The 23,823-nt window shown below is 46.6% G+C and overlaps 1 long non-coding RNA gene across 2 annotated transcripts; it reads left to right on the top strand.

Moving 5' to 3' along the window:
• Positions 1-256: 256 nt before the first annotated feature.
• LOC125633313 (uncharacterized) lies at positions 257-15,857 on the top strand. 2 transcript variants are annotated; one of them, XR_012667894.1, is made up of 3 exons: positions 257-1,044; positions 12,485-12,815; positions 13,474-15,857. It is a non-coding gene; the product is annotated as an uncharacterized LOC125633313 (long non-coding RNA). The 2 variants fall into 2 exon arrangements; XR_007355566.2 differs by lacking the exon at positions 12,485-12,815.
• The last annotated feature ends 7,966 nt before the right edge of the window (positions 15,858-23,823 follow it).

The raw sequence follows: 23,823 nt of genomic DNA, 5'->3' as shown, positions 1-23,823 counted from the left end.
CGCTGCCTGATTAAAACACATCCCGGTGCTGAAACGGTTTTTCACGCACCACATTCCCCCCGTTTCCCAGCCACTTGTTGTTTTCCCACGCGTTTCAGGAGTAATAGATCTGCTGCCCAAAATAACATTCAAATCCTTCTTAAAATTCGGCATTGTTCGGGGAAAGAGAAGGAAGGCGGGGGTGGAAAAAAACCCCTCCAAAAACAAAACAAAACTAGGATCCAGCCAGAAATCTGTCCGTCTCTACACTGCAAGGACACACACGTTGTGAACCAAAGCATAAAATGTGTTTCATTATCACATAAAAGGCTCCCGTAGGGAAGGAGAATAGAAGCAGGGAATGAGGCTGATTTGGGAACAATGCCGCGGGGCTGCGATGCTCTAACCTGTTATGTTCTGTATCATATGCCCATTGTGAAATGGTAGTTTTAAACTACTTAGCGTCTCTCACTCCGCTGATCCCAACCGATAAGATACAGTTCTGTCCGCATACACAAAAAGGATGTCATTTGGATGCCTGCTTTAGAAGCAGATCCTTTATGTGTTGCCTTGTGCGCTTCGCTCCCTTTCCCCATGGATCGTGCACACACCCAGGGTGGAAAAAAACACCAACAAACAACCTCTCCCCTCGGTATATTTAGTTCCTCGCCACACCAAGCTCTTGCCGCTCCTGCTGGTTTAAGTAACCGTGATCGGTGAATAAACAAAAGTCACTAAACAACCAAAAAAAAAAAAAAAATCTAGATCCAAATTCCAGGAGGGTAAACTTTCAACACCACGTCATACTTCAGCAAATTTACACAGATGTTAGAGTGCGTCCCTTTCCGGTTTTTTTCTCCTTTTGAGCCATTGTGCTTAACTGAATTTTATAAAGCTGATCGATATCTTGGTAAAATATTCATTTTTAAACTAGCGGGCAGTGAAATCTTTGCTTTGTGCTAAAGTCAACAGTCGCACAATTTGACCTCCAATAAATGCAGCGATGTCGCGCGGGGCTGCCTAATGCTGGATTGTCATCGCCATGTGCAGCTCAAGGGGCGGCAGGTAGGTGATTTCCATCACTTTTTTTTTAATTCCAATCTCCAGCTTCCCCATTTCTACCCCCCCCCGCCCCAAATTAAAACCAAGCGAGGTAAACAGGGGGGCGATCCTGGGGAATCGAACAGGGCTTTTGCCATCTCTAATTTCTTGGATTAAAGTGGAGGAGGTTGAAACAGGGAATGCCCCACGGGTAACGATCTTGGGAGGGTTGCTTTTTATTAAGTAGTAGTTGATTAAAAAATTTAAATGTAAATGTTTAAATTAAATTAAAAGGAAAACCTCCCTACTGGGGGTGGGGGTGGGGGAGAGAGTAGGAGGTAGTGAAAACCCGAACCTACACAGGGGTCTTTCTGGAGCTCAGTTACAAGAAACTGATTTCTCAGGGACTAACCCGCTGAAACTCCACGAGTCTCGCTCGCATTTCCTTTGCGAGTTCTTTCCCGGAAAACAAAACTCGCAGTCGCCAGGTCCTTCCGAGACAAGCCGGGTTGTATTGCATTCGCCGGAGTTTCCTAGCACATGTAACTGTTTTCATATCGATTCACTTCGCTTTTTCCTGCTGATTGATCTAAAACATGCTCTTTTGTTCTTGTCCGGACGCACCCACTGGTTTAATGCACATCCAAGGTATTTGAATCCTCCCTCCCCCGACCCACACACTAGGATGTGTTACCCTAAACACACGTGTACTGAATGAAAGCTTCACAGAGAAAACCACAGCATCCAATTCCACGGGAATGCCTGAAGCCTGCCCGTTTATGAAAACTTCAGGCAAAGCACAGCCGAGAAATGCCTGTACAGAACTGACCTTTGAGCTCAGCTCACTCGGGGACAACTTGCAGTGAGCGGTGGTGAATTTAAAGGAATTCGTGGTAGGCATGCGTGCATACATCACTTTAATAGAGTTTGCCATATATGAAAAGGCAAAGGAGATTCTAAAAATGTTTAACTTATTCTCATTCTCAGGACATACAAATCCATATCCACTGAATTAACCTGACAGAGGATAGCGGAAAGATCGATTTTAACCGGCACGAGGGGTGACTCCTCCAAAAAAAAAAAAAAAAACAACACAAAACACCAGAACTGACCACATTAAAAATCGCATTCGCAAGTGCCACTCTTTAAAGCGGTGTCTGACCTGTCCCTAGCAGCCCGAGTGCTCAGAGCTTGCAGAAAAGGGCTTCCAGTTCGCTAGTATATGTCTTTTCTCTCCCGAGCGTAAATAGGAAGGATTATTATTAAAAATCGGGGCGCAGAGAAAAGCAGGATTCGGGGAGCTCCTTATCCCCTTGCGAGCGGGTTCCCGGCGGTGCGCGTTTGCAAGCGGTGTCTGCGGGCGCGATCTGACTTTGGCAAACGGATTTCATTTCATGCCGAAGCAAGATGGGTGGGAAATTTTGAACGCTGCTTACACGGGGTATTCGGTCACTTTGCACAACAGATCGCCTCTACAAAGGGGCCAGTGTGATTTCGTTCTGAAAATGGCCCAGAGGCGGTGGTGGGAGCCCGGGATTTTTCTCTAACCCACCTCCCACGTGAGATGGCAAAATTAACAAATTCCACGCGAAAAGGGAGGCGAACGGGCCAGCAGCTTCTGATTCCCCCTCGCTCTGACTGATGTGACAGGTTATATTGCCCCAACAAGATGAGATCTGGGCAGGACACACAGAGAGGCTAATGGTTTTTAAATAATTAATAACCTCCCCGTTCCACGCGTAATGCTGCCCCCCGGATTCCTCAATTACTTGTCATTAAATGAGTGTCTATCCACGTACTTCACTTGGGATGCTTTGATGGGAGCGGAGGGGGGAAGGGAATGTGTGTGTGTGTATGAGGGGGGGAAATTAACCTCAAGTCAAGCCCACTCCAGGACTGAATTAAATAGGGAATGGCCTTTGTGATCCTGGTTCACAGCTAGGCGGTCCCTTAATGCAACGGTACTTTGGAAAGAAAGCTAGCGTTTTAAAGAGATCTAATCTGCCAAATGGCCAATTTACGCGCCTGATCTTTATCTTGTGGATGCTCTCCCCCACTTCGGCCCGGTTTTTTTTTTTGTTTTTTTTGTTGGTTTAATACGACACAAATAAATACATCCTCGCTTCGCGCCGCGTAGGAGAAGGGACGCGGAGAACGGCGGGGTTACAGCGCTCAGAGCCTGGGGCCTTTCGAGGCACCCATCAGCTGCTCCCTAAGGAGGCCAAGCAGCCTGTGAGCTAGTGGGGTCCTGCGGTGGGGTCAATGTGAGAGCCCCGTTACCTCAAGAAAGCAGCCGGCCCAGCCTCCTTGTCGGGTGAGAAAGAACGGACTAATTGGGCCCCTCCCCGCAATTAAGACAGGTTTCCACCAGCACAGCCGAGAGCTACCTTTCCAAAGTGGGGCGCACGCGGACGCACCGAATTCACAGAGGACTTGACAAGACACCTCCGGTGCAGCCCCCCTCCCTTTCATTTCTTCTAGCAAAAAGAATGGACTCCCCCCCCCCAAAAAAAAAAACAAAAAACAAAATTGGATTGCCAATGTGCAAGGTTACTCTGATCAATCAAAGGGGAGAAGGCACTTTTCACCCGCCCCCTCTCCCTGCCCGACACCCCCCCCCCCACAAGAAGAAGAGAAGAATAAGAGGAGCAGGGTTTCAAATGTCGCAGCGCAGGCCCCGGATGCCTCTAGCTGGAGGACATCACAGGCCGAGGCGTCTGCAGAGCCATGGCAACCCCAGGCTAGTGCAGCCTTTTCCTTTAACTTTTTGTAACTCGGTTTAATGACACGGCTTGCGGGCCCTGCCTGGTTTGCATATTCCAGCGAACAAAATCAGAGGCCTTCCGCAGCCCCCACCTCCCCCAAACTGTGTTCCCGCCGGAGGAAACAACACCAGAGAGACGTGACTCTGTTTGACCCGCCAGCTAACGTTTATTTCCACCCAGCCTTCCAATCCTGGGACTGGTTCTACCCCAGGGTTATGGCGGGTTTTTTTTTGGGGGGGGGGGGAGGGGGAAGAAAAGTACAGGGTCCGTCCGATCAAACTTAATTGCTTTTGTGGAGTCTAAAGTCCGTTCAGCTAATTGAGCCCAAAGGGCCTAGGTTGCATTAAAACTTGTCCGAAGATGCAAAGTCAATTCCTCCAATCGTTACAGTTAGATTAAAGGCAAAAATCGAGGGCTGTAACGCTGGTAAACCAGCTGGCTGCAGTGCAGCTTGGTTGCCTAGTAATCAAAGTATTCAAATGCCCCTGCTATGAAAAGGCAGTTTAAAGTTTAATAATGACTTTCTCCAGCGACCACAGCTAGCTCTCTGCGGCGAAACCATCCCAGGGGATACAATTCGCTAAAATCACGGCTCCGTGTATTTAAACGTGTCTATTGATGAAAAGCCAGTTTGAGTTTAATCAGGAGTTTCACTATCCCACAGTTGAAATCGAAGGCCCCAAATATCTGAAGCTCTCCGTGTATTTAACTTGTCTATTTAACAAATGAAAAGCCAGTTTAATAGTGAGTTTCACTATTCACAGTTAAGATCTGAGGCCAAAAATCGTCTAATTGTGTACAGAGCTTTTTTTTTCTTTCTTTTTTCTTATTTCCAGTTTTTTAAAAAAAGCCACTTCTTTAATTGTTTGAGCCTGGTAATGACATGCAGAGATGGTCTCAAAAGACACCAGACATCAAAGCACAAAGAAGATGACATATCCAGCAGTTTGATAAGAAAGTCACACTTCCAACTTTTAAAGAGAACTGCCTGGCTCTCAGCTGTGTACCTATTGTGGCAAACTTTCCCAAAGTGTATCGCCCTCTAAACAGCCCGGGAAACAACCCCGCCAGGCCTTTTATAATTCTATGCAAAAAATGCATTTATTGATAATCTGAAAAAACCTTGGGGGTGAGATGAGGCTAATTATTGCCGGGCTAACAAGGAGCGGAACACCCAAGTAGAAGTTGAGCCGGTCTCCTGGGAGACTGATGGGGACCGATTTTACAAGCTGTAATTCTGCTTTAGACTATTGCAGGCTAAAGTCAGTTCACATTCGCCTCTTTCTTCTAGAAATATTCCTAATCCGATATTGCGGTGGGGAGAAGCTCGCTTCTCTTCCATGGGATATTGATCCATAAAACCCAGGTATGGGAGAGAGTGGAAACAAAACCGTCAAAGTTTACTACCTAGGCAGTGTATAACCTTCAGATAAGTAAATATTAAACAGCATGCCATTGGATGATTTATAGGCTGCTGCCCTGTTATTTACTTGACAGATTCCTCTCCAATAGAGCTAAAAATGGTTTCTGGAAAAGGAGTACTCAATTTCTATTTGGGCATATTTTCAAGAGCGGCTTTGCATTTTGTTTTCCTTGGTGCGTGATAATACTCATTAACTAGTCAAGGCAACAGAAATAGTTTGTTGTAGACAACTTTCGGAAAACGATTCATCCAGAGAAAAATGGTACGCGATTGTATTCGAATCGTACGTGTGAACTTTCGATTCCAAGTCATTTTGCAATGTGGGAGGATGTGAGTTGAAATAAGCACAGAAAACATTGCTAGGTTTGATTTTGTTCTGGAGATAAGGAGAAGAGACCCTTTTAAAGGAGAAATTTCGTTAGAATGTCGGTAAAAGCGTAAGACAGCTCAGGAAATAACTTCCAATTAATATGGGGAAGGAAGAATATTTAAGAAGTTAACATCTTAAATGCTGAGTTTCGGTCTTTCGTTCGCTACAGATGATTTATCCATCAAAATATTAATGAATCTTACTGCACTGGAAAAACTTTTGTTTTCAATCATAATTTTAAAATACAGGGATTTAAACCTAACATCCTTGATAATAATCTGAGTTAAAACCGTTTCTAAATTCATATAACACAGGAGAGTTTTTTCAACCACAGTTTTGCTGAGTTCAGCATTAATCTCCAGTGATCCCTCAAAGACAACACACGCATAGGACTAAAAAATCTTAAATGTAAAATCGTCACAAGATTTTACATGCTGCCACCGATTCTAACGGCGAAATCTTCCTGGGTCTCAATGCAGGCTTCTGCCGAAGTGGAAAAGAGATGGTCCGAAGCTTGCTGCTTCTGATGGCAATTACATTAAAACAACCTGAAAACCCCTGTTGCTTTGGGAACTAGCATGACATGAAACCCGAAGGGTGAACACAGCGGGTATTCGGTTGTGTTTAAAATTAATGACTTAACCGTTGGTCGCTTCAGCTTTTGAGCAAGCAAGAATAGATACTGGACTAAATTCGTTTTCATGTTTTGTTCTGTTCACACCGCATTTTATAGTGTCCTTCTTCACCTTATCTGCAATCTCCTTTCTATGTGTTAAAGGCCTCCTAGATCTCCCTGCAAGGATGAGCAACCCTTACACCGAATTCTATTCTCGGCTCAGCCACCGACTTCCCCTGTGACCCCCAGGTTGCCTCAGTTTCCCCCTTCTATAAAATGGAGCTAACGAGTTGGCTCTTCTTCTTTCGAGTGCTTTGAGATCTAGGGCTGAAAAGCGCCTGTCTCAAAGATCAGTGAACTCGGCAGGACTCTCCCAATTTTATTCAGTGGCCTCTGGATCAGGCCCTAAAGAATTCAGACGAAGATATTGGAGGTTAGAATGGCCTGTCCGCACTCATGACATTATTTGTAAGTATCTCCAGTGCTGTATATTTACACACTATTCCCTTCCCTTCCCCGATCAGGAACAAAAATCTGGGGGCTCCTTTTGATCCCTGTGCTCCCTGGGTCCTGAATCGGTGGGCTGGGAATGATGCGGTGCTGTCACGAGGTAAAGATCCGCTTTATAACAGTGACTCGAACTTGGCGACCCGCTATACGCAAAACTGAAGCGCTCCAGCTGGCTACGCTGCGGCTGACCACTCCCGGGTCCCAGACCTAACACCGCGCTTCGACAACACCTGCTTCGGGCTGCAGGTTCTCGGGGGTGGGATAGGCGGCCCCGGGGTGTGATCGGAAAGGGCTGCTGTGCAACGCTGGGGGTCTTTAGCCCTTTCTTGCTACCGTCCATCTATCCCGGTGCTATTTTGCATAGCCAAGGGAAAACTCGGCCATCAAAACTAGCCGTAAAATACCCGCTCCCTCGCCCATAAACCGCGTTTATTTTCCAGCGCTTTACTGATTGATTTGCAGGGTTGCTTTTTATTAATTATTATGATTATTTTGGGTGGAATTGAAAATACCGTAGATGAAAAAAATCAAGCAGCCGAATGGCTCCGGCCGCGGAACATCTGGCGGGGCATGGAGAGCGCATTGGCGGTGTAAGGGGGGAGTGTGTGTGTGTGGGGGGGAGCTTTTTGCCTTAGATCTGAAAATCTGGCGCTGCGGAGCCATTCCTTTTTGGTGGATCCTTGCGCGCAGGGAATGATGGAAACAGGAACCTGTAGGCTGCTTTAATAGGCGATGGGAGAGGTGTCTCCCTCTGAACTGCCTGGCCTTCACCTGGAAGACTCGCTGAATAAGGGCTGCGCCATTAACCGCCTTGCAAACCAGGAGAGGCTTTGCGCGTGGATCTGGCTGTCAGACCTAGGGGCTCCCCAGCTTCCAAGATCAAACGCAAACCCGCGGGTGGCCGCGGCTCTTCAACCTCCTCCCGCAGCCTCAGAAACTCCCCGGGACCTCAAAGCGCCCAGGAGCGCTATGTATGCAGCGAGGGCAAGCCAACCGGGGTCTTCCCACTGCCAGATGCTGGTGTTCCCGCAAGAGGAAGACACTAGACCAACACATGGCCTCGGTGTCATTCAAGATGTCAGCCAGGGCCGCAGTGAAGAGGGGAACCCACTGAAACCATTGATCGCTTTAGATCAGGAAAGGTTTCAGAGTAGCAGCCCTGTTAGTCTGTATTCGCAAAAAGAAAAGGAGGACTTGTGGCACCTTAGAGCCTAACCAATTTATTTGAGCATGAGCTTTCGTGAGCTACAGCCCACTTCATCGGATGCATAAAGTGGAAAATACAGCGAGGAGATTTATATACACACAGACCATGAAAAATCAGGAAAGTCTCGCTTAACAGGGGGCTTCCCTTCCGAAGGGTTTCTGGAGGTTTGTCAATAAATACATTCTTGTCCTCGAGTTTAGTATTTCCCCCATCAGATCCCCCAGAAGGGCCAGCGGTACTTTTCTGGCCAGGAAACCCAAAGTAACAGCTGCACCTCGTTCAGAATGTACCCCCGAAACACCAGCCTGTCCCCACTACCCTCAACGTGACCGAAAGCTTTTGAAGTTGAAACTCTTAAGTCAGGAGGGAAATCGCTAGGTATAGATTTTGTGCTGGCCCTTCAGAAGTCCTAGCCACTCCAAAGGAAGGGGCTGGAGGGGAAACAGCTTCACGCCCTGTCATGCTCATCAGTCCTGCAAATAAGCACCAGGGTACAACGACTTCTTCGCCCAGCGCTTCTCCTCTGGCTCCGGACAACTGCGCTGCTGTCAATTAGCCCCTTTGTCCTTTTCTACGCAGGGGCAGGCAAATTAAAGCGCCTCTCCCCAGCCGCAGATCATGCCCCAGATCCTTCCCTATCTCGTGCGCCATCAAGCCCTTGGAAGGAGTTTATCTCAGGTGCCTACCCTGCAGTTATCAGCATGCCAGACTCATTTAGAGAGCCCAGCTCGGTAACCGGAGACAAGGGTCCATTGATTGTCTGAAGCGGTGTTTAGATTCTGCCCTTCCTTTGTCAACAACTAAAAGTAACCTGCCCTTGTCCCCCTCTCCATCCCATTGAATGGCGGCCTCTCTCACTTTCAGTCTGTTCTGGTTTTCTGGGCATGCACCTGTGTCTCGTTTGCTTGCTGAAATACATTTAAAAGGGCCCAAGAACAAAGTAGCAGGTCTGATGAGGGAGAGGGGAGGGGGACCGGCACAGACGGATTTTTGGAAAGACACGTGAACAGCGGAGGCAATCGAGGTTGCTGTGGCTTTTGCTTTTACGACCCCCTCAAGTGTCCCTCCAGCTGGTTTGCAGAGCGGTGCTAAATTCAGGAGGTCTAGCTGTTTTCCCCAGGATGTCCTTCTCTACCCCACTAATCAACCGCCCCCCAAACGCGGAGAACCAGCTGCTGGCCAGGCGTAAATACGCGCAGCTCTTCCGCTTGACATTTTGCCCAAGGATGATTGTTCATAGACGGTGATTCCTCACTGACGACCTCTCATCTAAGTCCTCAGCATCTGCCTAACTGAAAAGATCACATTAGCATGAAAGTTGCCGGCAACATTTTCTGCTTTACCCACTTTGGGGAGACACATGCATTTATCTATGCCCGGGCACGCGGGGAAAACCCCGGAAGGAATATTGAAGCCGTGAGGGGGACATAAGGGTGCCCCCAGTTTTTGCAAGAGACAGAAATCCTGAAATCAGACAGGAGCTTTGTCTTAAAGAAAAGCTCCCCCGCCCCCATCGCCGGTGGAATGAGTGCCAAAAATCGAAACAATCGCCCCAGCAAGAGGAAAACTTTCCCCCCAGGGCAGAAACAGACATTTTTACCGGTGGAAATCAGGAGAGGAGCTCAATCCAAGTGAGGACATGTGGGCTTCCGTCTAGTTTTAAATAGAAGGGAATTAAGCTGAGATAGATTTCCTATCCATTAATCAAATGCATGCCGTGCTTGCATATCAGAAAGTGGTTCCTCATCCCACTCTTCTCTTGTGAAGAATACATACCGATGGCCAGAATTATTTTCCTTATGATCGATAATTGCAGCAATAATCAATGATGAATGATTAATAAAGCCAGCAGGGATTGAGTAGTTTTTATATCTCAGTCACTGCCGCCCAAAAAGCAGGGAACTGTGACAGAATATAGGTAAAGTGTTCGTTATGATTCACTTCTTATGTTCTTTTGGATAAACTTTCTTTTTACCGGAATGACGCTTCAAAGACAGTTGCAATGTACTTTCCCTGTCCAACAAATTCTCTTTGCAATGGGTGGGTTTGCTGGGGAGTTTTATTGGGAAATACGGGGCCGATCCTGCTTCCAAGAAATGTCTATGGCCGAACTTCGAGGGGAACGCAGGATCACATTATTCGCCACGCTTGTCATCCCTTCTGGAGTTAAAACTGAGCCATGAAATGTCCTAGCTCCTGGCTTTGGTTTCTAACTACTTTCATTTACCCCCCCTAAAGACCCCGGTAGCGTAGCTCCCAGGTTCGCCGAGCCTTGGGATAGAAAACAATTCAAAATAGGGTTTCACTCCGCAGCACTCCGGACCCGACACAGACCAGCCGTGCAGGGAGCGCCAGGCAGCCAGCAGTAGGAACGGACAGCGGTCAGCAGAGTTTAGTTCACAAAGGGCCGGGCACAGGTGTCAATTAGGAATCCATCCAGACCTAATGTTGGTCTTTACTCCCACTGATCAACGAGAAAAACGGGAGTTAGCCCATCAGGTAATTGTTTAATCTGATAGACCGTCCTGCGGATCGACTCTCCTGCCAGGACATCAGGGCGCATGAAGGATTGTCCGCGCCCCGTCGTTGTTTAGGGCTTTTTGGACAGGCGCTTTTGAGGCGGGCCTGTGGGTACTTCTAGTCAGTTACAGCGCCGGGCTTCCACTGGCTTCACAGAACAAAACAACAACAAAAAAACCCCAAACCAACCAACCAAAGCCAGGACTGCGGGAACCTGCAAACCAGGACTATAAAACAGAGATCAAAACACTGAAGCAGACCCCATTTCTGTCTCTCTCTGGCTATGTGCACAGGCGGAAAGAAACTAATCTGTGCGCATAGATATCCCAATACACGTGCCTGTTTTGTACAGCTCGGACGCCCACACGCTCCGGTATCACGTCCGTTTCTGTGAAGCTGTCCGAACTTTAAATGTGTCTGGACAGACAGGCGGGTCGGTGTGGAAGGAACGGATCCAGCCCAGAATCCTGCGCTGGGACCCGCGAGCCCCATTGTTCCAGCAGATCCTGTTGCAGGATACGGGACATTACTAATGTAGGGACTGATCCTGCCCCACTGAAGTCCATGGGCGCTTTACCATTGACTTCAACGAGGTGAGGCTCGAGTCCCTGAATTCATTGCCGGAGTCCGTAGCCCAGGACTGGATGCAATCTGGGGGCAGTAAGACCGCGTTTGATCTTTGCTCAGTTATACTTGGTGTGTGTGTGTGTGTTTGTGTGTTTGTGTTTGTGGGGGTTCAGCGAAATTCCAACCCCAGGGATCGGCAAAGGAACGGTCAAAAAAAAAGTGATCAAAATCTCATTAGGAAGCCCCATAAAAAGCCCGCATAAGAGTCCCTCAGTGCACAAGCGGAGGACCATGCAATTCAGATACGCTCCGTCTTGCAAAACTATTTCAGGCGGAGGCTGCTGATAGCACCCGGGTAATGCCTTTTGCTGGAAACGTGATTTAAATAAGCATATCTCCGCTTGCTCATTACAGCCGGGCGGAGAGCGGCATGACGTGGCACTGTATTTACCGGTGTAGCCAAGCATGAAATTGAATGTTCAAAAAGTTTTTTAAAAATGCAAATCGCATTAACACAGAAGCAGGCGTGTGTCTGATTTACAAGCACCAGCTGACCTGGGAGAATTTGCTCCGAGAGAGAAATGGAAAGGAGATCGTGGACCCAACCCGATCTCCTTTTAAATCGCTCTTTATTTTTCCACACGAACTATTCTTTCCCCACATAGAATCTCATCCTCATGCCAGCAAGCACTTTGGAGAACGTGGGATCCTGCCAAAGTTAGCCACAAAAGCCCAGACCGGCTCAGCAATTCTCATGGCTGGCCAGGAACACTTCACCCACAGGATCACATGGGGGGGGGGGGAGCCTTCCCCATTTGGAGTTAATTAAACCCCACCCATCTAGTCTGGCTCGGGAAAGCTGCCCTGACAGGATAGTGCAGTAAACCCACCCGCTGCCTCGGAAACAGCTGTCAGATTTAGTCTGTTAACTGCACACAAAGTGTTAACAACGATGTTGTCTTTTGCCGCACACAAAAGTTTGTTCAGGTAGATCCTCCACAGATCCCGCACACCCAATTCGCTGGGGGGATCCCCCCGTTTAGTCCTCTGACTGCAATTGTAGCTGCTGGTGAAGGAGGGCAACAATTGGTTTTCCCCGTTGCCCTTCGTTGGACAATGACCCACAGGACAGGAGTTACCAGAGCAATGGGGTTTTCTGGACAAAAAACTTTGTTAGCCAAATTCGGATGGCAAACTAAAATCGTAGGGAAGACAGAAGGGAACCAGTGGGCGCATCCTAAAACAATAATCTGGCAAGGATTAGGAAATGCCCGGTTTTGAAATAGTATCTAGCAAAGTGCAATAGAGCCTGTATTGGTTTCATTAATACAGAATGACTGATTGCCTTTCCCTAAAGGATCTAGCCAGATCCCACAATGTCTCCAGAACTTCTTTGCCACAGACTAACCAGGTCTTTCTGTCTTTACCACCACGGCTCTACATTAGCGCCTGATTTCCGGGTTTTATTTCACGCATTTTATTTCAGGCTAACCTCCTGCTGAAAATAAGGAAGGATTGATTTTCCTCTCAGTCACACCGATTACCGGTGTGAATTCCCCCGATTCCAGCAACTGGATGTTCTCTGAAGATCCTGGGAGTGGTCCCAGGATCGGCCCCTGGATGAAGGATCGGGCACCTCCCATTGGGATTAAAAACCGATACAGGCTATTCTGCCGAAGTCCAGGGAGAGAAGACCAGGGAGATTCTTTGCTCAAATGCGACTCCGTTTTCGAAGAAGACTCGTGTAAAAGCATAGCCGGCGCTTGGAATACAGTGAAGTGAATGTAACCGAAGCATTGGAAGTGATTAAAGCGCATGTATGGTTTATTGTTTCAATAAGAGGACACTGGTTTAATTCGGATGACATGTGAATGCATATCCTCCCCTTCCCTCCCAGCCTCTTCGGGAAATCGGCAATAAGAAAATATGATCGTTTCTCAGAACAGGAGAAAAGGGGTCCTTTCCAACTCCCTCCCCATCCTCTATTCCATTCCAGCTCTCCCCCCCCCAACTTTTGTCACATGGTAAAAGTTTTAAATATTTGCTGAGCCCCTCTCCTCTGTGTCCCCCTCCAGAAATACCCTGCTCCTACCGAGTTTGGGACAGTCTGGCTTCCACTCCAAAGCTTGGTGTTAATTGTCACCTGCACAGAAAGAAAAAAAGGCCCTTCTGTCTTCTCAGAACAGACCTTCAGCTGCCAAAAGGCTTCGTCAATAAAACAAGCGAAAAACAAACAAATGACCCCCCCAAAACAAACCAACAACCCCCCAACCAAACCAAAGCAACCAACCAAACCCAACCCCCCCAAACAAATCATCCAACCCCCCCGCAAAACAAACAAACAAACAAACAAACAAACAACCAACCCCCCAACCCCAAACTAAAAACAACCAACCCCCCGTCCTCCCGTGGGAGTCTCCCTGTATCTGTGGCGGTGACATTCATAGAGTCCATCTAACATCTTTTTGCTCCTAGGAATCCTTGGGACGTTCACCGCAAAGTGGAGAGGAGAAAGCTCAGGGGGCTGGGATTTGGAAACTGTGCCCCCCCCCCCGCCCCCATGATGGCTGCTGGGCTCCCTTTTCTTCCCTGTGCAAGTAAGTCGGCCTCACAGCAGAGGGACGAGCTGGAGTTGTAAAGGGATCAGCAGGGAAACGACCAGGGAATATTTTTCACTCAATTCCCACGTTCTCTCTCATGTCTCTCCTTATTCCCTGGAGAGCCACCATTCCCCCAAGCCAGTTAACCTCGGACAATGAGTGAGAGCCTCCTTTAATTTAATTTTCCTGTCAGCCTAAAGAGAGCTACACTGTGAACCTTACACTTACTCACACAGAGCGGGGCTGCTTGGTGTTGCCATTTGCACCAGAAAGACCCCCCAAAAGGGACACTGGTCTGGGACCTCGGTCAAGAACCTAATGATGTTTTCCATTTGAAAAAGGGGCACTAATTGCCATTGATCCATACCAATAGCAGATCCAGCACCAAACTGCAATAGCCGGCATGGGGCTAAACAACAACCCAAACCTGCACAATATTAGAGGGGAAAGGAAGAGAGAGATAACAAAGGAGGAGACTGCAGAGGAGCCCAATCATAACTATTCAACACAAGTGTGTCCAGACAGCATGTGACACAACCTAGGTTAGAACGCTTCCCTCAGTGCAGATGATGGATCATTACCTCCAGTGGGGTTCATTTGAAAGGAATGAGGAAGATGCCTTGGAAATGCAGCATTGTTGAATTATGCCATCGAGGCCCCGACCCTGACACACCCACGTCAAGAGCAAAACTCCCAGTGACTTCAAATGGTAGAAAGGATCGGGTCCCCTAGCTCCCAGCAGAATAGCTTACTGATAAGTTTTTTTCTGCCCTAGTGAATTTTATCACTGTTTGTCCTACTCAGTGGGGGAAAAGGTATCATTTTATAGAAATACTACTTCCATGTTTGCTGTTTGAATCAACTTTAGTGTTTCCAGGAAGCCTTGTATTGACATATCTTCACCATAGCCATTCCCAGCCCTTAAATTAGTTGAAAACAGAGGCTTATCAGTCTAAAAAGTAATAAGTGGTCAGCAGCAAAGATATGAATGTGTTTATTGCCCCATCATCCAGTAGCTCAGCCGAGGAAAAGGAAAGAAACAGCTTGTGTTTGTAAAAATGCATTCATCGTTTAAAGGAAGGGCTACCCTAGGAGAAGCGAAAGTCTTATTAATCTCCTTTGTGTGACTTCAAAATGAACAGTAGGAACTTGAATTAAGCAACTGTTTTTAGTGCACATATGTTTCCTTTTAATATCTCTGCTCTCTTCTGTACTGCAGACATTAATCTCCTAAATGCTTTTTTTATTACAGTCAGACTAATTTCAGCCCAGACTGTTCATTTAATTGACAACTGACGTGCCATAGGGTGCTTTATGTACTTAATGTGTCTCTTTGTGTTCTTGGGTTCACGTAGCAATATTTTGGGTGTCTCCCAGGGCAATGAAATGCATTTCTAAACTTTAAGGTTCTGTTCATAAATGTATTTGAAATACATTTGACATGATCGCTACATGCAGCTACAATCTCTAATTGTATAATGCATTTGCACAACATTTTAAACCAGGCATGCTTCTGCAAACTGCTAGAAAGGACAGCATTTGTAGATATTACAGAAATATGCATACACTGGTATAAAGTGTGATTTTTCTGTAATAAAGCATGCTGTTAAGAATCCAGAACATTTACTAAATACAAAATGAAATCTCATACACATTTTTACTGCATGCAGGACGTACGTTCTTGTGGCCACTAAGATATCTTTACACCTCAATGGGAGTGTGAAATGACCTTACTGAAGTGTGCATACATTACATTGACACCCCTCCCCTCCGCCCCTGCTTTAAGGCATATTTACATTGCCAGAGTGGTGGAAGGGAACCTTAGTGTAAATGAGAATTGGGCCCAATATATGTAACAGAGCAGTTCACTGTACTCTACAGAGATACTTCTTGAGAAGGACTTCCTTTCTAGAGATTTTTAAAAGTAAAGATTATCAGAACAAAAATGATTTCTCTCACTTCAGCTGGAAGGAAAAAAGAAAGCTGAGTAAATATGTGCTAATTGAGTAAATTAGAATAAACGTGATGTTTTGGCCGTGATTCCAATTTCAGACTGAGGACATAAATATGAAACAAGGTTAGAGTAAACCCATTGCAATTTAGGAGAATGATTAATTGATATTTATTAATCTTCATGTGTCTTATTTTAATAATCCCAGAAGTCGTCTATGGTAGGTATAAACATTGTAGAAAATATGTAACTAACTGATGTCATTGCTGCTGTATATATTTCTTATTAAATTCCTAGATACCATCTCAGTTTGCCTCTTGGTGTCTGTATTTGTTATGGCGACCCTTGCTTTAATATCTTGAAGTTATGTTTATAGGTCTTTGAATGACGCATAGACTAATTATATCTGTTTATAGCAGCAAGTTTAAAAGTGAACTAATGCATCGGTATAAGTCGGTGTAGTCCCACCTGAAGAAAGTGTCTGGCATGGGGTAAAAAGCATAGCATCTGAGTCACCACTCAGTTACGCCACTTTTACACTGGTGGAAGTTCATTGATTTCAATGAAGGTCCACCAGGGTAAAACTGCAGTGACACAGGTGTGAAAGAGGCCCATTGATCCAGATGCTCTACTGATGTTTTGATTTGTTTTGTTTTTATTATTTATATCACAGCGGCGCCTACAGCCCCAGCTCAAATCAGGACCCGGTTGTGCTAGGTGTTGTACGTACACATAACAGACAGTCTCCACCCTGAAGAGATCACAGTCTAAATAGACAAGACACACAAAAGATTGGAAGGGAAACAGAGGTGAAGTTACTTGCTCCAGGTAACACAGCAGATTGAAGAGCAGAGCAGGAGGAGAATCCAAGTCTCCTTAATCCCAGTTTATTTACCTATCCACTGGGTCTCACTGCTTCTCTAGGATTTCAGTTTGCACCAGCTGAGGATCCTTTAATGGAAAAAGAAATCTTCCTCTGACAAATATGAGGGAATTGCCACCTTTGGTCACCTACTGAGGAAAACTGTTTCCCCCCTATGGTCATATATGATAGATTAAACTCATACAGTATCTACAGCCATACATTTTCCACTGATGGGGGAAAATAAATGCCTCATTAAGAGGAATATTATGAGCCATTATGAGATTCCTGGAGAAAATGAGATATGCACGTGCATCTTCACATGGGCAGAGCAAGGGGCTTAGGCCCGGATTCAGTAAAGTATGGAAGCACTTGCCTAATTTTAGAAGGTGAATAGTCCCACTGATGCTTACAAAGTTAGGCATCTGCTTCAGTACCTTGATGAGATGGGACCAGATGCCCCAAGCCTGCATTCCTTGCCCATCTGAAACGCCCACTGACTTCCGCGGGAAGGTCGAGTTTGTGAGGAATGGAAGATCAGCCTCTGGAAGCCAAATCTCTGCCCCCCACACCATGCCCAACTAATCCTGCTGGGCAGGCGGGCAAACCGGTCTGACACCATAGGAGGCTGGACCCAATATAGCATCAGTGATCAGCACCTTAAGAATTTAACATCTTGATCCTGCTCCCGTGGGAATAAATGGCAAAACTCACACTGACCCTGGTGGCACGGGATATTTTTTCCCCCAGGTTTTGATTTTTTTCTTTTGCTGAAAAAATTTGGTGTGAATTTTTTTAAAAAAGGGAGTATTTCAAGGATTTCTTCTTCCATGAGAAACTCCCAAGCAGCTCGAATGCGAGCCAGTGCCACTCCTAAGAAGCCCTACCTCCCATTTAAAGCTGCCTTCCTCCTGCCGTATCCTCAAGTGAGCGAGGCACTAGTACTGTTACCTTGCCTACATGTTCGCGGCAAGCTGGGGTGCGTACCTACCCCCCACTAGCCTGCCGTGCTCTAATTCCACCTGCACCTTATTCACGCGCATTAACAGTTCTAGTCCCATTTCGACAAGGACACAATCAAAGCGCATTAACTAACTATAAACATGCAGAAGCAGGTTCGACAGGAATCGTTTGTCTGTGGCAAGCTAGTGCGGGGTAGATTCGCACACCATCTTGCTGTGAACTAAATGTTCATGTAGACAAGCCCTTTGTTGCTATGTGCTTCAGTTCCCCATCAGCACTTTCCTACCTCATGGGGGTGTGTGAGCATAAATTCGTTAAAGACTGTGAGGTGCTCAGATACTGCAACAATGTGGAAGACATATGTACACAGGTAGTGGATCAAAAATAAGAATTTATATTACCCTGAAGGGGCTGTGGTTTTATACTGTGAATGCATGTTACAAAAAGGAAAAAAAAAATAGGGATCCCCTCCCATCAATCTTGGCATAAAAGAGAGAGGGTGTCACTCCCCCAGGTGAGATCCCACAAGCTAGAGACTATGGCGGTATATGTCGCTCTGTGACACTGGAATAGAGTTCTCATGTAAATAAAACATATTGTTATAACCTTTCAGGAACAATAATTTTACCCTAATTTATCTTTTTCTGCTGCCGTTGGAAACCAGCCAACTGATTATTGATTTCACTGGGGGATGCTCGGGAGTAACCGAAGGTACAAAGTTACTTCTTTATTCATTTTATAATAGGAGGCGTTTCTCCTGCACTCATCACTACGGGTATGTCAACACTGCTCACCGAGGCCAGGTCTGTGGGACCCGAGCTTGTGGACTTGGTGTTTCCAAGTCTGTGCTTGAGCATCCACACTGCACTGTAAAGCTGGGTTTACAATTGCTAGACCCGGGTCTCACAGCCAAGCTAACACAACCGTACTCCACTATGCAGACTTTCTGACTCAGATCTATGGCTTGACCTGGGTTCACACAGCAAAATTACAGGCTTGGACCTGAGTCCCAGTGGGGCTCTGGCTCTGATCTACGCCCATAGCAAGGCCCTAGGGCATGGGTCCTGAATGCTTGTTGACCTGAGTCAGACTGATTTCTGTGTGAACAGAGCCCCTGGGCTTAGTGTACAGTGTAGACATACTCAACCCCTGCCCTGATTTTAGAGCTCGAGAGGAAATGTCTACATGGCTATTTTTAGTGCCATAGCATGAGCCTTGTGAGCCTGAGTCTGAGCCCTGGGTTCTGAGGCCTATCTACACTACAGGGCCACCGTAAGCTGCCTTGTGTTGACCTAGCAGTGGAAGTGTCTTCCCTTAAATTTGGCTGCTGCCCAGAGGCGCTGGCTTTCCGAGTTCCCGGGGTGGGGAAAGGAAGACTGCTCGACCTCTGCTCCACCCCAGGCCTTGCCCCCACTCCACCCTTTTGCCCAACCCCCCCACCCCTGCCCTGCCTCTTCTCACCCCTGCTCCATCCCCGCCCTCACTCCACCCCTTCCCACCCCATTCTGCCCCCTCCCCCCATAGCCCCTTCTGCATGCTGCTGAACAGCTGATCATGGCAGGCAGGAGGTGTTGGGAGGGAGGGGGTGGAGCTGATTGGTGGGGCTGCTCGTGGGCGCTGAACACCCACGATCTTTTTTCCTTGGAGCACCCACGGAGTCGGCGTCTACGCTGCTGCCAACATAAGTCTCTCTACGCCAATTTAGCAACGCCACCTCCCTGTGCATCATAGAGTCATGGTCGACGTAACTAGGTCTATGCAGAGTCAGTGTAGACGCTGCATTACTTATGTCGGCTGTTACTGGGTTTCAGGAGCCATCCCACAATGCCCCCCACTGACAATGCCCCTCACACAATGCCCCCCCCCCCACTGACAATCAATACAATCTCTCCAGGTGAGGACACGCATCACTGACACCAGAAGCCAAGCGTGAGTGATTTAACCACCGCGGTGGCTGGGTGACATAATTTTGTAATGCGATTCACTGCCGCAGGGTTTTTTTGCAGTGTAGACATAACCTAAGAGTACAGTTAAGGCCTTATCTACATAAGAGACTTCCACAAGTTTTAAACTGATTTGGTTGAGCTGGTGCAAACTGCTGTGTGAACATTTATTTCAGATTCAAAACAGGCTTACTTTGGTTAAGTTTAAATTGATTAGGAAACAGTTGAAGTTAAACTGAAATAAGATACTCAAACTGAACAAGAGCATCCCCACATGCATTGGAACTGGATTAAACTAAGTCGGTTTAAAAATCCGATTGTGCAGGGTAAGGGCCTTGGCCCTGCTCCAGGGCTCTTTGAACTCAATGGAAAGACTCCCATTGACCTCTATGGGCTTTGGATCAGGCCCCCAGGGACATCCCTTCTGCTTCTGGTGCAGAGGGAATAAAGAGGCACAAAACCTGTTCAGACTGTCAGGTGGAGGGGAGATGCACCATACATACAGCAAGCAGACCCCTCTGTGTGCATGGCAATGGGGATTGAGGACTGCACGGCTGGACGGGGTCAAGCCAGTCTACACGGCATCAGATCCCAGTGCACCAGGGAGGAATCTGCACAGCAGAAAGGTTTGTCGTTCTGCTGGCAATAATATCTGCTCATGTCTGCAACACTTCCCGATTGAGAACTGGGGGCCAGGTAGGGGCAGAAGAAAACTAGAAGCCTGATCCAAAGCCCAGTGAAGTCAATGGGAACACTCCTACCGATTCCAGTGGGCATTGGATTAGGCCCTAGGGAGTTTAGATCCAGAGGGAGAAATGCTGCCAGGTTTGGACTTCCTTTATTCTCATGGAGGGGGACTCCATACATGCCCTGAGCCATTAGGTTTGTCCATGGAGGTCTGGATGTCCGTGGGATTAGACGGCCACTCTCTTCAGCCACACTGTGGGATGGGAAAACTACCTCCCCACTGCATGAGGCCTGGGGAATGCCGGGCCTGATCCAAAGGCCATTTAAGTTGATGGAAAGACTTCCACTGGCTCCCAGGGGCCTTGGATCAGGCCCTTAGTAAGTGTAAGCTACTGGGGTGAAACACTGACTCTCCTGATGTCAATGGCAAAACTCCCATTGATTTCAGTCGGGCCAGGATCGCACCTCCCGAATTTCCCAAGTATCTCTAGCCTTGCCCCTCCCTGTGGGGTCTTCCATGGAAGGCAGAATCTGATCCAGAATGTTTCCCTTCACTTTGGATTTCCTGTCCCCCTTCATCTCACAACCTTCCCCTGGGGCCAATGTGCCTTTGTACCTGGATCTAGAACTTTGCAGTGCGTTTCCATGAAGACAGCACAAAGAGTACAGTGCTATCACAAAAGGGGCTGCGGATTGCAAGCCGAAAAGGAGAGAGATCAGGAGAGGGATCGGCTCATCCAGGGGGTTGGGGGGGGGGTGGAGGGGGAAGAGCTAAGAGAGCTGCTTTTCCTTCAGAGTTACTCATTAACTGCTGCTCATTTGACAGGATCCATATTTCAAGCAAAGGAGTAAACACTTAAGATCCAACACTGCCTTGCTCCTTTTCCTTTCCAAGATGATTTATTTTATAAAATGCAGCTGCCTGAAGAGGAAGAGGAGACTGGAGCCCTGGGCCTTTTATCTGCAGGATATGCAAAGCACATTTATTTCGCCTTTTATCTCTCAAATTGTATGTTGATCCCATACATATAGATTGATTTTGTTCAGGTAGATAATGAAAAGTCAAGTGGAAAATTTACACAATGGCACTTAGGAGCTCGGCTTTCTATTGGTATATAAATTGCTTTATTATTTCATTCCCTTAAAGAGGGACTTCAGCACCAGGGAACTCTTTAAAATATATCACATTTAAACACAAATCCATTTACCTTTTGTGCGGGTTTTTTCGGTAATTTCCTTGCCACTTTTGTTAATTATCAAAGATGTTTGTGTTTAAACAAGGGCTTACTCCGTGTCAACCCCCCCTCACCATCCATCTTCTTCGACTTGTTCCCCATGTCATGTCCTAATGTGGAATTTCCGACCTGACAACCAGGCCTGCAGCAGCAAAATGCATACATGTTTATCTCTCAGGCTGGCAATACCTTGTGAGCTATTATTAATTCTCCCTAAGCAGCTTTCATTCAGCCACTCTAACCCAGAGGCAGGCATGTCGCTTAGCTTGTGAATAGAGGGCACTGCATAGGAAAGAACAGCTTGGAACAAAACCAGAGGAAACATTATTAATAAACATCTTCTGGACATTTGGAGGCACATATAGGCTGCTCCAGCTTAAAGCAATTAATTCACGATACTGACAAACTCTCCAGCTCTTTGACAGCTTGGAGCTGAAATAAAAATGCTAGTTCTCCAGGGAAAAGAAGAGCATAGTTGGCTCTTTTCTGGACTGTTTGCTTATAGGCCCAGAGAGCAATCTTCCTTGCAGAATGAAATGCAAGGACACAAACAATGTACCAGTGAGAGAATAGAAGATGGGAATGAACAGTTTGAACTATTTGCTCAGCAGAAGGGCAGCCACAATGGTCGGCCAATGGCTTTCCCATGCATCAACTGGGGCTTCTTAGGCCCTTTTGTTGTTCATCTTCTTCCTCTAGCCAGATAAGAACACAGCTGCAGAGTTGCAGTTAAGTCAGGCCTTCTACTTAGTCACGTAAATCTCATGGCACATTTACTATATTTTCTACTGCAAAAGACCTTCCCTCATTTATGCATTTCAGTATTTACTTGGAAGCCAGAACTGTAGTCACTTGCAATCTTTCAAATGCAATTAAATCTCTGCGTATTCCCAGTTTATTGCTGGTCCATAGTGCAGCTTTTGGGGTTGCTTAGACCCATCTCAAGCCTCAGCGGAAATCATAGCTTTTCTCCCCTGCCTAAACCTATTAACGGGCGTCCCTCCCTCTAGGATTATTTAACTCTATAACTAGCACTGATCTGTGGATGCTGTTCTTATGAAAAAGTCACCGTATAAAATAAAGTAGCATTGTACAAGACAGGCAGATGTGACTCAGTTTGCGGCAAATGGGGAGAAATCCAACAGCCAGCTCCGAAGTGATCCCAAAATATTACACACACACCGAGACACATGTAGGTGTGCACACACTTGCAGACAAGCACTTGTGCATATACGCACCCGCAGACATGCACACAAACACACATGCATGCATGCTGGAGCACACACACTTACATACATGCAGGACAGACCCAGGTGCACAAACACACACACGCATGCACTGAGGGAAAGTCATTAAAAACGAAGGGCTTTAAACGCATAGTTATTAAAAAAATTAAGTCTGTTCTAGGACTCTAGTTCTTTCTGGTAGTGTATGTACTTATCTGTACACCACAATGGGGTCCTTGGTTGAGCTTTGAGGAACTACTATCATATAAACAACACCTAATAAATATTCTCCATTATAACATGTGTATATAATATATACTCTGTCTGTCTGTGAAGATCGTCCTTTCCAATCTAACCCAATAAGGGCAAAATTTGATTTGCTCTCATGATATCATTGCAGCTCAGCGAATGCTGTAATTAAAAACAAGTAGGTGGCAAAGTCAACTGCCACCACGTAGTTGCTCTGAAAGTTCAGACCTACCAGAAACGCTGACAGTGTTGTGTATGTATTTTTACTCTTTGTCCTACCCCCTGGTGTTGGTGTTGGGAGCAGGGATACAAGACTTAATTCTGTTGTAATAGGGATGATTTCTTTGAAAGGTTTTACAGGGTGAAAAGGCAAAATGCCGAACACTAAAGGAAATGACGAGCTTGCAAAGATCACATTAAGCCTTGGTCGTCAAGGAGCACACCTGCAGGAAAGACAAAGTTTAAACACTGCTTTCTCTCTCACACAATCTTGGAAACCTCTGGGTGTTTCTTTTCCCCCCCTACTGGGTGGTCAGGAAGAAAGGCTGAAAAGCAAAATGACTCCTATTGTCTCTAGGCTGTCTTAAGAACTGACCTCACGTGTCTGTAAAGAAGACAAGCACCTGTTATCTCTAGCGATCCCCTGCTTCTAGGAGCACAGAACTCTCCCTTCCCCAGGCGAGTACCTTCATGTGGCATAGGAGAAAAGAGTACATTTTTTTTCCACATCCATATTCTCACTGAGCAAAGTTCAGCATTGCAAATCACAACTGCCCACATATCCCGTGTTTGGAGGGGCGTTGCTCCTTTCAGATGCCTCCCTCCTACACAGATTCTGGGGTCCCTGTCTTTTTAATCACTGGGAATTATTTCCATCAGACATACAGACTTATCTTACTGAGGGAGACAGTGTTGTCTAGTGTTGCAGCTACTGGCTGGAGCGACTTGCGTTCTGGGCCTGGTTCTGCCAGTGAGATTGGGTGATTTGTTGCACTTTTCTGTGCCTCTGGTCCCCCTTTTGCATGTTTAGATTGTAAACACTTTGCAGGGTGAGGGTCTGTCTCTTATTATGCGTACGTACAGCGCCTAGCACTGTATGGAGCCCTGAC

The sequence above is a fragment of the Caretta caretta genome, chromosome 3 (assembly GCF_965140235.1).
Source record: "Caretta caretta isolate rCarCar2 chromosome 3, rCarCar1.hap1, whole genome shotgun sequence".
In the NCBI taxonomy this organism is placed as follows: Eukaryota; Metazoa; Chordata; order Testudines; family Cheloniidae; genus Caretta; species Caretta caretta.
Note: the sequence above shows the minus strand (reverse complement) of the source record. Positions and strands in the feature narration are given on the sequence as shown.